The sequence below is a fragment of the Mesoplodon bidens genome (assembly GCF_964165515.1).
Source record: "Mesoplodon bidens genome assembly, chromosome: 7".
In the NCBI taxonomy this organism is placed as follows: Eukaryota; Metazoa; Chordata; class Mammalia; order Artiodactyla; family Ziphiidae; genus Mesoplodon; species Mesoplodon bidens.
This window is the reverse complement of record NC_138164.1, coordinates 39,233,397-39,248,995: the sequence shown is the minus strand read 5'-3', so window position 1 is coordinate 39,248,995 and position 15,599 is coordinate 39,233,397. Positions and strand designations below refer to the sequence as shown.

The 15,599-nt window shown below is 39.2% G+C and overlaps 1 pseudogene across 1 annotated transcript; it reads right to left on the bottom strand.

Moving 5' to 3' along the window:
- Positions 1 to 4,105: 4,105 nt before the first annotated feature.
- Positions 4,106 to 9,370, bottom strand: LOC308620766 (ferritin light chain-like; annotated as a pseudogene). Its single transcript has 3 exons — positions 9,363 to 9,370; positions 6,803 to 7,281; positions 4,106 to 4,160 (listed from the first exon to the last, which is right to left on the bottom strand). The product of its transcript is annotated as a ferritin light chain-like (transcript).
- Positions 9,371 to 15,599: the final 6,229 nt, after the last annotated feature.

The window sequence follows — 15,599 nt, the reverse complement described above, 5'->3', positions numbered from 1 at the left end:
GACGGAACAAAACTCATTAAACAAACTTCCTTGACTTCAGCTCAACGTGTTGAACTGTATGCTGTCATTATGGCTTTTAAACATTTGCCTTCTATATCTTTTCATTTGTTTTCTGATAGTAAATATCTTATTAGCTTATTATTTCTTCTGGAGACTGCGACCAGAGGATATACTAATGACCCTGAATTATCATCGTCTTTTCGTTTGCTTCAACAGCTTATTCGTTCCCACGATGGTCCTGTTGCAGCTCTGCATATCCGTGCTCATTCTAACTTGTCTGGTCCATTGTCTAAAATGAATGGGACTGCAGATGTTTTAACTCGATCTAAACGTGATCTTTATCCTGTGCATTTTCCTCCCAAAAATAAAGTTAAAGTTACTCTTCCTCCTCAATCTCTTTTCCCTAAAGCAGGACATATCCCAATTTACCGTCCTCCTCCTTTCCGTTCGTCATGCTGTCAAGAATGGCTAAGGTATTGCATTCATTATCTTCATACTGTTGATACTCATGGTCCATGTCCTGGACACCCTCATATTATGGTAAGTTATGATCAAACTGCTTCACAAGCAGCACAACAATCGCATGCTTTACACCATCAGTCGGCAGCTACATTACGCAAACAATTTTCCCTTACTCGTGAAGCTGCCCTGACAAATTGTTAAGCAATGCCCACAGTGCTTACCTCACCTTCCTGTTCCACATTATGGTGTTAATCCTCGTGGATTATTACCTAGTCATTTATGGCAAATGGATGTTACTCATATCCCGTCTTTTGGGAAATTACAGTTTGTTCATGTCACTATTGATACTTATTCTGGTTTCCTCTGTGCTACAGCACAGACCCGAGAAGCTACTAAACATGTCATCACTCATTTATTACACTGTTTTGCTTTCATGAACCTTCCCAAAATTATTAAAACAGACAATGGGCGCACTTACACTAGTGTTGCTTTGCAACATTTTGTAATTCATTACAAATTACCAATATTACAGGCATTCCATGTAACCCTCAAGGACAAGGTATTATACAACGTGCAAATAGATCTTTAAAGCTAACTATTGAAAAAATAAAAATGGGGGAATTATATAGAACAACACTACATAACCTTATAAATCATGCTCTGTTTATTTTAAATTTTCTCACTGTTGACAGGGGAAAGGTTGGTGGCTGAGCCAAGATTGGCCTTTCAGTCTCTGGAGGTCCTCGGGAAAGATCCGCTAACCAGCACTTGGCGTGGTCCTGATCCTGTGTTGATTTGGGGACGTGGTCACGTGTGTATATTTCCCAGATCAGCTCCTGGACCTCTCTGGCTTCCTGAGCGCTTGCTTAGTCAAGCAAATAGATGGCTCGCCACAGCTCACAACTAGTTCAGAAGATGAAGAAGCTCTGCATCTCTCCCGAAAATTTGACAGTGTTGATTCAGCAAAAGAAGAAGAAGAGGAGACCACTTGCCAGTACGACTCAAAGGAGTGATGTTCCAACTTGGGGACAAATTAAACAATTGGTTTCACGAGCTCTAGAGTTAGTGAAACAACAGAATAATCCTGTTACACCTGTGACTTTATTTTTGGCTATGTTGGCAACCATTTCATGTGTTCCCTCTGTTAATGCAGCAACTTACTGGGCCTATGTACCTGATCCTCCACTATTAAAACCCATATCTTGGTCTGAAGCAGAGTTTCCTGTATTTTACAATGATACTGTTTATGGGCCTCTTATTGGGAATATAAAACAAATCAATATGTCTGTAAATTATACTAACTGGTTTAGTACCTATCCTGTCTGTCTTAGCCCATTGAATCTGGAAACTGGATGTGTAAAGGCTATTAGTTATGAGCATACAGATGTTTATGAGGGAACGGATGAATCAATTAGTTTGTCAGGCTCTCCAGGCATCCTTCGTTTTACAGGAACCAACATTACTCTTACATGCCCGGCTACCAGCCGACGAGAGGATCTTAAGGATACCATCATTTGCTATAAAAATGGGCAACCTATTAATATTAGAGGTCAAATCTCATACGCCTCACCACTTAGGGATTCCGCTATTACTATAGCCAAGGTTACAGGTGAAGATTCAGGAAATTATTTGTGTATGAAGCGTTTACTTGGAGGACAAGGGATACTTATGGCTGGACATATGGTTACTATTCTTAAGAGAAAATCAAAAAATCAATTTCCTCCTTTTATGACCATTAACTTTCCTGGATCCAATTTTGAATGTTGCAATGCATCTTGGAATAATAACCAAATATGGTGTACTATAGATTATACCAAGGGGTAAATTCTTATCTCTTGTTTCCCGTCATAGATAGGTTTATCGCATTTCAAAAGAACTGGGGTACATGGAAACTAGCTCTAACTTATTCCAATACACCTGTTATAACTTGTGTTGCTCCTCCATATACACTTTTGATTGGTTCTATTAGCATTGGTAATTCTTCCAAAGGAGGATATAATATTAGCTGTGTTCATTGTATTTTTACAGTTGTATGTTCCCTTCTGCAGGAACACAATCTGTGCTTATACTAAAGTAACCCATATATGTTATGGTGCCTGTACATCTGAGAGAACCTTGGTAGGAAGATACTGGAGTACAGGCATGGGTGGAACTCTCTAAAGCCTTGCAGAGAAGGAGACGCTTTATTGGGTGGCTAATAGTAAGTTTACTTGCCTTGGCTGCTCTGTCTGCTACCGCGGCTACTGCCTGTCTTGCTCTTTCACAGAGTATTAATCATGCTCACTTTGCTAATCAATTATCTCAAAATACCAGTCTTGCTTTATCTTTACAAAGTCACATAGATTTACAGATGAATAACAAGTTAGATGAATTTAAAAACGCAATTTGGGGGATTGGAGATCAGATGGCAGCATTAAAATTGAGGATGCGTTTAGCTTGTCATGAAAAGTATACATGGATTTGTGTTACTCCTTACAAGTACAATGACTGTATTTGGGAATGGGAAAAAGTAAAAATGCATCTGCTGAGTGTTTGGTCAGATAATAATATTAGTCTTGACCTTAAGAAATTAAATGCTGAAATTCAGGATATGCAAAATGCACATCTTGATGATATTTGGCAAGAAGATGTAATTAAAACTTTACTGGACCATTTAAAGTGGTTAAACCCTCAGTCGTGGATTACTGGAGGGTTGTCAGGATTTATTACCCTGGCCATAATTTGCCTATTTTTGATAATAATCTTCTCATGTCTGTTTCGTATCCTCATGCAACAATATACTACTCTCGGCACTACGCTTCATGGAATTATTTTGCAGCAAAAATTAAAAAATAAAAAAGGGGGAACTGAGGGAAACAGTCAGCCTTGAGATCAGGCTATGGACATGCCAGGCATGCCGCCGCTGCTCGAAGGGACTGTCCCTACTTGTTCCCTTCCTTGTTCCATTCCATGGGAGATAAATCACCAGGGCCCAGAAATCAGAAAGAATGTAAAATGAGACAAGCAAAGCTGTCTCCCCCTTGCACATGCAGGTTATTTTGGATGATTCTGGGCTTATGGGTTTTCTCCCAGGGAAGTTAACCTTGAGCCAAGACAGTCTATAGATAATGTAAACCACCATCTGGCAACCTTCCATTTCTAGTCTATATAATCTGCAACCGTAGCATAATAAAACTTGCCTTGCAACCATCAGTTGTCTTGGTCCTTCTGACCCCATTCGTCGGTGCTACTTCAGTTCCTTACCCCGTCCCTTCTGACCCTGGGCGGTGAAATCCTCTTTCTCCGGCTGGTCCGCGGCACATATGAATATATGTTTTTGTCTTGCTGTACTGCACATATGCTGTCTAGTAACAGATATTTTGTCTGCTAGTAGTGTTGTAGATTATGTCTTTCCAAAGCGCTGAGGCAGTGCACCTATTCTGTAGTTGCAGCTGATGCCTGAATGTATCCTAGCTGACAAATTATTGATTAATAAGAACTTGAATTTCTAAAGATTAGTACTGTTAACCAAAATCTGAGCAAGGAGTCTCAAATGTAATTCTTAGCCAGAATTACATGTTAATGAACCATTTAACAGTGTAAATCGAGGAACATCAGTGTAGGGATTTCTTTTCATTTATTTTTTACCTGTTTGAAATATCAGTTAAAGGTTGGCAGCTTGGTTGCAGACGAACGGCCGTTTGAAGTTCACCAAACTACTTAATGTGGAATAGGATAACAGACTTCCAACGCCCTCAAGGCTGTGACCTTGCAGCCATTTTACACAGCACATCATCATCCTATAGGGATGAACCTTTCCCTGGCCCGAAAAGTAGCCGCTCTGTTGAAGCTTTGCTTATTGGAACAGGCTTTTGTTTCCAGGTTACATGTCTGTGGAAGACTTAATTCTGAATAGAAATATAGATATTACTGGAAACTAATTGTTTTTCTATTATACTCTGCTTTATCAAAAAAGTAAGACATTTAAATTGTGCTACAAAAATTCAGATGTTGTCTTGCAATCTTTAAACAATAAATGAATGATTTGCCCTTAAAAAAAAGAATTAAGCAGTTAAGCTGTTGGTCCCACATCAGACAAATCATCCTTATACCTCCTGTCAATATTGTTAACAGAGACTGTTACTTTATGAATCCTTATGATCCCGTGATTCTTTCTTTCACGTTTCAGGGCACAGCAGGTGAGAGAGTGGATTTGTTAAACTGGGTGGGTTTATCCTTCTTTTATGCGTTCATTCAATTTTATGTTCATTTACTTACTATACACATATGGCAATAGAAGCTGCTAAAGCAATCATTGCTATTCTGCAAAACAACAAGGCACAGAAGCAGATGTCTTATTTCCGAGATTTCTCCCCCCAGGATTATTGTGATTAAAGATACCTTCCCGCAGTTTCCTGGAGAGGACAAGGGGCTACTCGCTGGAGGTTTTTTAATGACTTGGAGAAAGGCTCAAATATGCCCCCATTATGGTAATCCACCCCAGGGGCAAACCACACAAGAATATTATGAATTTATTTTATTTTTCTATCCTTGCAAAGGTAATACTCAGCTCATTAGAATATGAAAACTATACTGTCAAATTTCAGAATTACATGGATGAAGAAAATCACCAAAGTGGCATCATATCATGTGTGTTATAGTTGTATTGACTATATTAACTATGTTGTGTTAACAATGTATTGTATAACTATATATTGAAAAGGCAAAATGCTGTACCTTATTTCAGAGAAAATAATTATGTTGGCAAACCCCAAACTGTACATTGTAGACGGGTCCTAGGAAAAGAAGATTTAATTCATAGTGGACAAGAGGTTAGCTTCTGTTTTCAGCCATGTGCTATTTCAAGAATTAAACATCATGAATAATACAGGATATAAGAGGAATAGTCTAAAGACGGAAAAGCACATTTTGATTAGGAAAGAGAATTTAAGGCTTAAGTCTTTATTTTTTTTTAAGGAAAACTGCCTTATTACTATGAGATAAGAAAATTGTTTCCTTCTTTTCTTCCTTGCTTTCTTCTTCTTCTTCTTTTCTTTAACCTTTTTTACTTTGGATATTTGGATATTTGACCTCTAAGCTGAGATGACTGGAAATGCCTCCTCTGGGCACTAAATGCTGACACCTCCTGATAAGAGGGAAGCTGCAAAGTAGAAGAATTGACGGTCAGTATGTTGATGTTGGTCTCAAGCACACTGATGTACATTTGTGTATTGGGGAAGGGGAGTGAAGCTTGAGAGTGGGCCAGTGGGGAGGGGTAAATATTTTGTGATGCTGTCTACCTATGGGCTTATAAAGTTTACAGCTGCATTAGGAGGACAAGCACTACCATTCGCATGAAAAGTAGGGCAGACGTCAGTTGCAAAAGCTTCTAGCCATACACATAGGGAAATACATAAATGATACACCTTATTGCATTCACCCATTCACCCTCCCCTGTTCACGCTAATTGGAAATTTCTATCCATTTCAGAGAAGTAACACAACTATCAATCATTTTCCCTGGCACGAATCTTCCAGGAGGAAGAAAATGGAACACGCCTAGCAGCAGAGCTCACGCACTAGCCCATGTGTCTTAGATTTAATATCTGATCACTAGCTGGATTGAAGCCAAGAGGTGGTTCACAAAGTTGCTGCATATTAGAATCACCTGGGGAACTCTGAGACCTCACCGTGCCCAGGCTCCTCCCTAGACCTACTGAATCAAAATCTCTGGGGCTGGGACCCAGACACCAAAGTTTCTATTCAAAGCTCTTTAGGGAAAGGGATATGGGAACAGATGTATATGTATAACTGATTCAGTTTGTTATAAAGCAGAAACTAATTAAAAAAATATTTAATACTAAAAAAAAAAAGAGCTCTTTAGGTAATTCATACGAGCAGCAAAGCTTGAGAACCAGCCCAATAACGGGAACAAACGTATTTCACACAGATAAAGTGGGGCAATTCATATGTTAAAAGAACATGAATATATATATATATTTTTTTTTCTTTTTTTCTCTTTATTCTGTTTGTGTTTCAAATAGGCTTTTTTTTTCCTTCTGCAAAAAGCGTTATTGTTTCCATTTGGTCCAAGGCTTGGGAGAGTGCTCCAGGGCGGTTACAAAGCTGCCTAGTGGCTGCAGAGCTGGGCTTCGGGCAGAAGCTCTGACGCCAGAGGGGCTCCTCAGAGGCCGCTGGACTTCAGAGACTCCTGTTTGTGCTCGAGCGTGAGCCTTTCGAAAAGATACTCGCCCAGCACAGCCTGCGGACCAGCCAGCCTGCGGAGGTTGGTCAGGTGGTTGCCCATCTTCTTGATGAGTTTCAGCTGCTCCTCCAGGAAGCGGCTCTCCACGAAAAGATACTCGCCCAGCACAGCCTGCGGACCAGCCAGCCTGCGGAGGTTGGTCAGGTGGTTGCCCATCTTCTTGATGAGTTTCAGCTGCTCCTCCAGGAAGCGGCTCTCCAGGAAGTCACAGAGGTGAGAGTCTGCGCGGGCAGGACCCAGGGCGCGCAGATCCGATAGTGCCTGGTTCAGGTTCTTCTCCCTAAGAATGGCGGCTTGCACAGTGTCCTGGGTTTTACCCCACTCATCTTGAGAAGGCTTCCGCGCACCCTGGAAGAGGGCGCGGCCGCAGCACTTGTTTTGCATTTTCAAGAGTCGCTGGGCGCCCTCACACTTCTCTTCAGCCAGTTGGCGAAAAATGTGGCCCCCATTGTCCAGAGTCCCACTGTTGCTGTGGAAATAGAAGCTTAGAGAGAGGTAAGTGTCCACAGATGCATGTTGAACAGGCGGTGGATGGCGGCCTCCACCTCGATGGAATAATTCTGACGAACCTGGGAACTCGTGGTTGATCAGTGATAAGGAGCTAAGCTCCAAAAACGGTGTTGGCCTGTCCTGGAGGCTGAGGATAGCTGAGTGGCTGATTCCAAAGGTTGCGACACGAAGAAATGTTGGAGTGTGGTCGGGGGCTGGAGCAAGGAGCGTCCCTGGGTCTGTTCATTCCAAACACTGTTGAAGCCAAAGACAGATCTGCAGGACTGCCGAGTGCACTGCCTCAAATAGGCTTTGATATAAATGAACAAGAAGTCCAAGCAAGGACAAAACTTACCCTTCCCCCCACCAAAATAGCTGGTGATACTAGAATCTAGATCTGGGAAGGGCTTCTTCCATTACTTTAACATTCCAAGCCACTAGAGCAGTGGTTCTCAAAGTATGGTCACCTTGTAACCAAGCAGTACCCTATGGGGCCTTCCTAGGACAGACCCATCCTCCATAGCCTCTGCTGTAGTTCCTCTCTGAAGTCCTCAGATAATAGTATCTCAGGCATATTTCTTGAGTTTTCAGATGCTAAAAACCACCACCCAATGGAAGAAGTTAACTCTTCGATGATCATGAGCACACAGCCCCCAGACCTTCTGGCACCTAAGGATGGATAATGTTACCTGCCCTGTGGCCTCAACATCAGCCAGTCAGATGATTGTGCACGAGCTGATCACATTCCCTGGGACGTCCCTCCCTCACGTGGCCTTTAAAAATGCTTTGCTGAAATCCTTTGGAGATTTCAGGGTTTTTGGAACACGGGCCACCCCTCTCCTTGCTCGATCCTGCAATAAACCTTTCTCTGCCCCAGACTCCAACCTTTCGGTTTGTTTGGCCTCACTGTGCTTCAGACACACGAACGTGCATTCGGTAACAACCTGACCAGCTTTACCAGCGTCCCCTGATAATGTGTCAGATATTCAAGTTTTAGGGCCCTGTCCCAGCCCTATGGAATGAGCAACTCTAGTGGGGCTCAGTGATCTCTGTTATAACTGGCCCTCCAGATGATTTTTTTTTCTTTTTTTTTTTGCAGTACGCGGGCCTCTCACCGTTGTGTCCTCTCCCGCTGCGGAGCACAGGCTCCGGACGCGCAGGCCCAGCCGCTCCGCGGCATATGGGATCCTCCCAGACCGGGGCACGAACCCGTATCCCCTGCATCGGCAGGCGGACTCCCAACCACTGCGCCACCAGGGAGGCCCCAGATGATTTTTATTCACCTTAAAGTTTGAAAATATCTGCATTGTCAGCTGCCAAAGCGTCCACCAGCAGGTGAAGGGGAGAGACGCCTGGAAAAGATAGGGAGTAGCCAAGGCAAGTAGAGCAGCATTTGCCGTGGTAGTAATGGAGAATGCCTTTTCTCCACTGGTTGGCACAGACAAGTATCTGGGGGCAGTGGCAGGGTTATTTAGGATGCTTTACATTTCAATGTAGAGTGACCTCTGTCCTGGTTTGCCAGGGACTTCCCCTGTGTGAGCACTTAAAATCTCATCCTGGCAAACCCCTTAGCCCTGGATTTGAAGAACTTAGGAAATCACATGAAATTTAGGGGAAACATGATCTAGGTTTTGGGCAAGTCACAAGTGCTAATTAAAGCTAAGCAAGTATGGACAACATCTAGCCTTCTTTACCCCTTTGCAGGAAGGTAAATCTGATTGGGTGAAAGAACTTATTGTTAAGAAATCTTTGTAGAAACATCCCCTTCTGCTTAGTCCGCTGGTTCTCACTTCTGGCTAGACAATGGCATCGTCTGAGGAGATTTAAAATGATTTTATTGGTTTAGGATGACCAACTGTTGGTGTGAGGGTTTTTAAAAAGTGCTTCAGATGATTCTAATGTGCAGCCAAATTTAGGTGCCACTGCTTAAGCTTTTGAACCGCTGCTACATATTTTCACCTCATCTTCCTATGAGAATATCCAACTGTAGTTGGTTTGTTTTTTTTTCTTTTTCTTTTTTTAACTGTCTTATTATAAGATTTACTGTCTAAAATAAGATTGAATGTACAGAAAATCCTGCTAGTCCATCTGGTATAGCTGGATCCTTAGAATAATATCGTTAAGATATATACCATTTAAGTGTTGTGATTGGCCTTTTAAAAATGAACATATGCATTGAATTATTACCATCTGTTTTGAAGCTGTCATGTTGGGTAGCTATACCTCTAATCTGCTGCCATTGCTAAATATCTGGACACCTCTTATTAGGAATTGCTTTTAAACATCTTTCGGGGTTAAAACCAAGATTGCTGTATTATTTGTACTGGGACCACAAAAACCTCACAAAGATCCCCCGCTGTACTTTCTACCCCCATGTCTAACCCTTGGCAACTTCTAATCTGTTCTCCATCTCCACAGTTTTGTTATTTTAAGAATAATATGTAAATATCATCATGAATTACTTCATCTTCGGAGATTGGCTTTTTAAAATTTTTCCCTCGGCATCATTCCCTTGAAGTTCATTTCAATTTTTGCATATATTAATAATTTGTTCCTTTTTGTTGCTCGGTAGTATTCTATCATAAGATTTTATCACAATTTGTTTCAACATTCATCCATTGAAAGACATTTGGGTAGTGGCCAGTTTTGGGCTGTTATAAATAAAACTGCTATGAACATTTATGTGTAAGTTTCTGTGGGAACTTAATGAAGTTTTTGTTTCTTTTGGATAAATGCTCAAGAGTACAATTACTGTGTTGTAGGGTGAATCTACTTTTAGGATTAAAAGAGACTGTCAAGCTGTTTCTCAGAGTGGCTAAACCATTTTATTTTCCCACCAGTGATGTGAGATCCTTTTTCTATGTACTCACCAGCATTTGATGTTGTCACTATACTTTAATTTTCGTTATTCTCTGATATCTCATTATGGTCTGAATTTGCATTTCCCTAATGGCTAATGCTGTTGAGCATCTTTTCATGTGCTTCTTTGCCATGTGTATATTCTCTTCCATGAAATGTCTGTTCCTGTCTTCTGCCTATTTTCTAGTTGGGTTTTTTTAAGTTGTTTGGAGAGTTCTTTGTATATTATAGATACAAGTCATTTGTCTCATGTGGGATTTTCAAATATGTTTTCCCACTGTGTAATTTGAGTTTTCATCCACTTAAAATGATCTTCTATGAAGCATTTTTAACTCATTTTGATGAGATCCAATTTATCAATGTTTGCTTTTATTGATCATAATTTCCGTGTCAAGTCTAAGAATTATTCACGTAGTTCTAGATGCCAAAGATTTTCTCCTATTTTTTTTTCTCAAAGTGTCCTGCTTTTACATTGAAGATTATGATCCACTTTGATTTAATTTTTGTGTAAGGTGTGGAGGTTTAGGTTAAGGTTCATTTTTTGTTTGTTTGTTTTTGTCGAGGGATGTCCAACTGTTTCAGTACCATTTTTTGAAAGGTCTATTCTTCCTTGATAGCTTTCACACTGCTGTCAAGAACAAGTTAAATGTATTTATGTCAGTCTATTTCTGGGTTCTCTATTCCATTCCATTGATCTGTGTATCTAACCTCCATCATTACTGCAAAATCTTGAAATTGGGTAGATGAATTCCTCCCATTTTAATCTTCCTTTACAAATTGTTTTAGCTATTCTTCAGCCTCTTCTTACTATATAAATCTTAGAATAAGCTTGTCTATATACACAAAAACCTTGAGGGCATTTTAAGAGTAACTCAAGCCTCTTAACTTGGGGAGAATTGACATCTTTATTATGTTGTGTTTTCTAATCCATGAACAAGGTATGTCTCACTATTTGTTTGGGACTTTTACATTTTTCTTCATCAGCATTTTGTAATTTTCAGTATAGAGGACCTATAAATGTCTTATTGGGCTTATATTTAAGTATTTATTTAGGTCAGTTGTAAATGGCATCACATATTTTTATTTAAGCTTCTACACATTTGTTATTAATATATAATTTGATAAAACTGTGTTGATTTGTACTCTAAAACATTTACAAACTAATATTATTTCTCAAGCTTTTTGTGGATTCCTTGGTATTTTCTCCATTTAGATTATCATCTCCTCTTCAGATACCGTTTTACTTTTCCTTATTTAATATAATAGTATATATTACTGTTCAACATTCAGTAGGATATATTCCTTCCTATTCAACGTAGTAGGAATAGTCCTTTTATCTTTTAAATAAATGTTTTAAAAATTTAACTTTTAAATTTATGTATTTATTTATTTTTGCTTTACTTTCTTACTAGAACCTCCATTAATATATTTAATAAAAGTGGTGAGGGCAGATATCGGTGCCTTGTTTCTGATCTTACAGAGAAAGCATTCAGTCTTTCACAGTTAAATATAATGTCAGTATAGGTTGTTTGTAGACCCTCTTGATGAGTTTCAGTATGTTCCTTTTCTATTCCTAGTTTGCTTGGGGGTTTTTTTCTTCTTTTTTAAAAATTTTTAACTTTATTATTATTTTTTACAACTTTATTGGAGTATAATTTCTTCACAATGGTGTGTTAGTTTCTGTTTTATAACAAAGTGAATCAGTTATACATATACATATGTTCCCATATCTCTTCCCTCTTGTGTCTCCTTCCCACCCTCCCTATCCCACCCCTCCAGGCGGTCACAAAGCACCGAGCTGATCTCCCTGTGCTATGCGGCTGCTTCCCACTAGCTATCTACCTTACGTTTGGTAGTGTATATATGTCCATGCCGCTCTTTCACTTTGTCACAGCTTACCCTTCCGCCTCCCCATATCTTCAAGTCCATTCTCTAGTAGGTCTGTGTCTTTATTCCTGTCTTACCCCTATGTTCTTCATGACATTTTTTTTTCTTAAATTCCATATATATGTGACAGCATACAGTATTTGTCTTTCTCTTTCTGACTTACTTCACTCTGTATGACAGGCTCTAGGTCCATCCACCTCATTACAAATAGCTCAATTTCGTTTCTTTTTATGGCTGAGTAATATTCCATTGTATATATGTGCCACATCTTCTTTACCCATTCATCCGATGATGGACACTTAGGTTGTTTCCATCTCCGGGCTATTGTAAATAGGGCTGCTATGAACATTTTGGTACATGTCTCTTTTTGAATTATGGTTTTCTCAGGGTATATGCCCAGTAGTGGGACTGCTGGGTCATATGGTAGTTCTATTTGTAGTTTTTTAAGGAACCTCCATACCGTTCTCCATAGTGGCTGTACCAATTCACATTCCCACCAGCAGTGCAAGAGTGTTCCCTTTTCTCCACACCCTCTCCAGCATTTATTGTTTCTAGATTTCTTGATGATGGCCATTCTGACTGGTGTGAGATGATATCTCATTGTAGTTTTGATTTGCATTTCTCTACTGAGTAAAGATGTTGAGCATCCTTTCATGTGTTTGTTGGCAGTCTGTATATCTTCTGTGGAGAAATGTCTATTTAGGTCTTCTGCCCATTTTTGGATTTTGTTATTTGTTTTTTTGTTATTGAGCTGCATGAGCTGCTTATAAATTTTGGAGATTAATCCTTTGTCAGTTGCTTCATTTGCAAATATTTTCTCCCATTCTGAGGGTTGTCTTTTGGTCTTGTTTATGGTTTCCTTTGCTGTGCAAAAGCTTTTAAGTTTCATTAGGTCCCATGTGTTTATTTTTGTTTTGATTTCCATTTCTCTAGGAGGAGGGTCAAAAGGGATCTTGCTGTGATTTATGTCATAGAGTGTTCTGCCTATGTTTTCCTCTAAGAGTTTGATAGTTTCTGGCCTTACATTTAGGTCTTTAATCCATTTTGAGCTTATTTTTGTGTATGGTGTTAGGGAGTGATCGAATCTCATACTTTTACATGTCCCTATCCAGTTTTCCCAGCACCACTTATTGAAGAGACTGTCCTTTCTCCACTGTACATTCCTGCCTCCTTTATCAAAGATAAGGTGACCATATGTGCGTGGGTTTATCTCTGGGCTTTCTATCCTGTTCCATTGATCTATCTTTCTGTTTTTGTGCCAGTGCCATGCTGTCTTGATTACTGTAGCTTTGTAGTATAGTCTGAAGTCAGGGAGCCTGATTCCTCCAGCTCCATTTTTCGTCCTCAAGATTGCTTTGGCTATTCGGGGTCTTTTGTGTTTCCATACAAATTGTGAAATTTTTTGTTCTAGTTCTGTGAAAAATGCCAGTGGTAGTTTGATAGGGATTGCATTGAATCTGTAGATTGCTTTGGGTAGTAGAGTCATTTTCACAATGTTGATTCTTCCAATCCAAGAACATGGTACATCTCTCCATCTATTTGTATCATCTTTAATTTCTTTCATCAGTGTCTTATAATTTTCTGCATACAGGTCTTTTTTCTCCTTAGGTAGGTTTATTCCTAGATATTTTATTCTTTTTGTTGCAAGGGTAAATGGGAGTGTTTCCTTGATTTCACTTTCAGATTTTTCATCATTAGTATATGGGGATGCCAGAGATTTCTTTGCATTAATTTTGTATCCTGCAACTTTACCAAATTCATTGATTAGCTCTAGTAGTTTTCTGGTAGCATCTTTAGGATTCTCTATGTATAGTATCATGTCATCTGCAAACAGTGACAGCTTTACTTCTTCTTTTCCAATTTGGATTCCTTTTATTTCCTTTTCTTCTCTGATTGCTGTGGCTAAAACTTCCAAAACTAGGTTGAATAAGAGTGGTGAGAGTGGGCAACCTTGTCTTGGTCCTGATCTTAGTGGAAATGGTTTCAGTTTTTCACCATTGAGGACGATGCTGGCTGTGGGTTTGTCATATATGGCCTTTATTATGTTGAGGAAAGTTCCCTCTATGCCTACTTTCTGCAGGGTTTTTATCATAAATGGGTGTTGAATTTTGTCGAAAGCTTTCTCTGCATCTATTGAGATGATCATATGGTTTTTCTCCTTCAATTTGTTAATATGGTGTATCACGTTGATTGATTTGCGTATATTGAAGAATCCTTGCATTCCTGGAATAAACCCCACTTGATCATGGTGTAAGATCCTTTTAATGTGCTGTTGGATTCTGTTTGCTAGTATTTTGTTGAGGATTTTTGCATCTATGTTCATCAGTGATATTGGCCTGTAGTTTTCTTTCTTTGTGACATCCTTGTCTGGTTTTGGTATCAAGGTGATGGTGGCCTCGTAGAATGAGTTTGGGAGTGTTCCTCCCTCTGCTATATTTTGGAAGAGTTTCAGAAGGATAGGTGTTAGCTCTTCTCTAAATGCTTGATAGAATTCGCCTGTGAAGCCATCTGGTCCTGGGCTTTTGTTTGTTGGAAGATTTTTTATCACAGTTTCAATTTCAGTGCTTGTGATTGGTCTGTTCATATTTTCTATTTCTTCCTGATTCAGTCTTGGCAGGTTGTGCATTTCTAAGAATTTGTCCATTTCTTCCAGGTTGTCCATTTTATTGGCATAGAGTTGCTTGTAGTAATCTCTCCTGATCTTTTGTATTTCTGCAGTGTCAGTTGTTACTTCTCCTTTTTCATTTCTAATTCTATTGATTTGAGTCTTCTCCCTTTTTTTCTTGATGAGTCTGGCTAATGGTTTATCAATTTTGTTTATCTTCTCAAAGAACCAGCTTTTAGTTTTATTGATCTTTGCTATCGTTTCCTTCATTTCTTTTTCATTTATTTCTGATCTGATTTTTATGATTTCTTTCCTTCTGCTAACTTTGGGATGTTTTTGTTCTTCTTTCTCTAATTGCTTTAGGTGCAAGATTAGGTTATTTATTCGAGATGTTTCCTGTTTCTTAAGGTGGGATTGTATTGCTATAAACTTCCCTCTTAGAACTGCTTTTGCTGCATCCCATAGGTTTTGGGTCGTCGTGTCTCCATTGTCATTTGTTTCTAGGTATTTTTAAATTTCCTCTTTGATTTCTTCAGTGATCACTTCGTTATTGAGTAGTGTATTCCTTAGCCTCCATGTGTTTGTATTTTTTTACAGCTCTTTTCCTGTAATTGATGTCTAGTCTCATAGCATTGTGGTCGGAAAAGATACTTGATACAATTTCAATTCAAACAAAATTTTTTTTTAGCTAAGTAGTATTCCATTGTATATATATATATCACATCTTCCTTACCCATTCATCTCTTAATAAACACTTAGCTTGCTTCCATATGTTGTCAATTGTAAATAATGCTGCCATGAACATTAGGGTGCATATATCTTTTCAAATTAATGTTTTTTGGTTTTATTTTTTTCGATATATATCCAGGAATGAAAATGCTGTGTCATATGGTAGTTCTAATTTTTTTTACAAGTTTATTGGAATACAATTGATTCACAATGGCGTATTAGTTTCTGCTTTATAACAAAGCGAATCAGTTATACATATACACCTGTTCCCATATCCCCTCCCTCTTGTGTCTCCCTCCCTCCCACCCTGGACCCCTCTTTACCG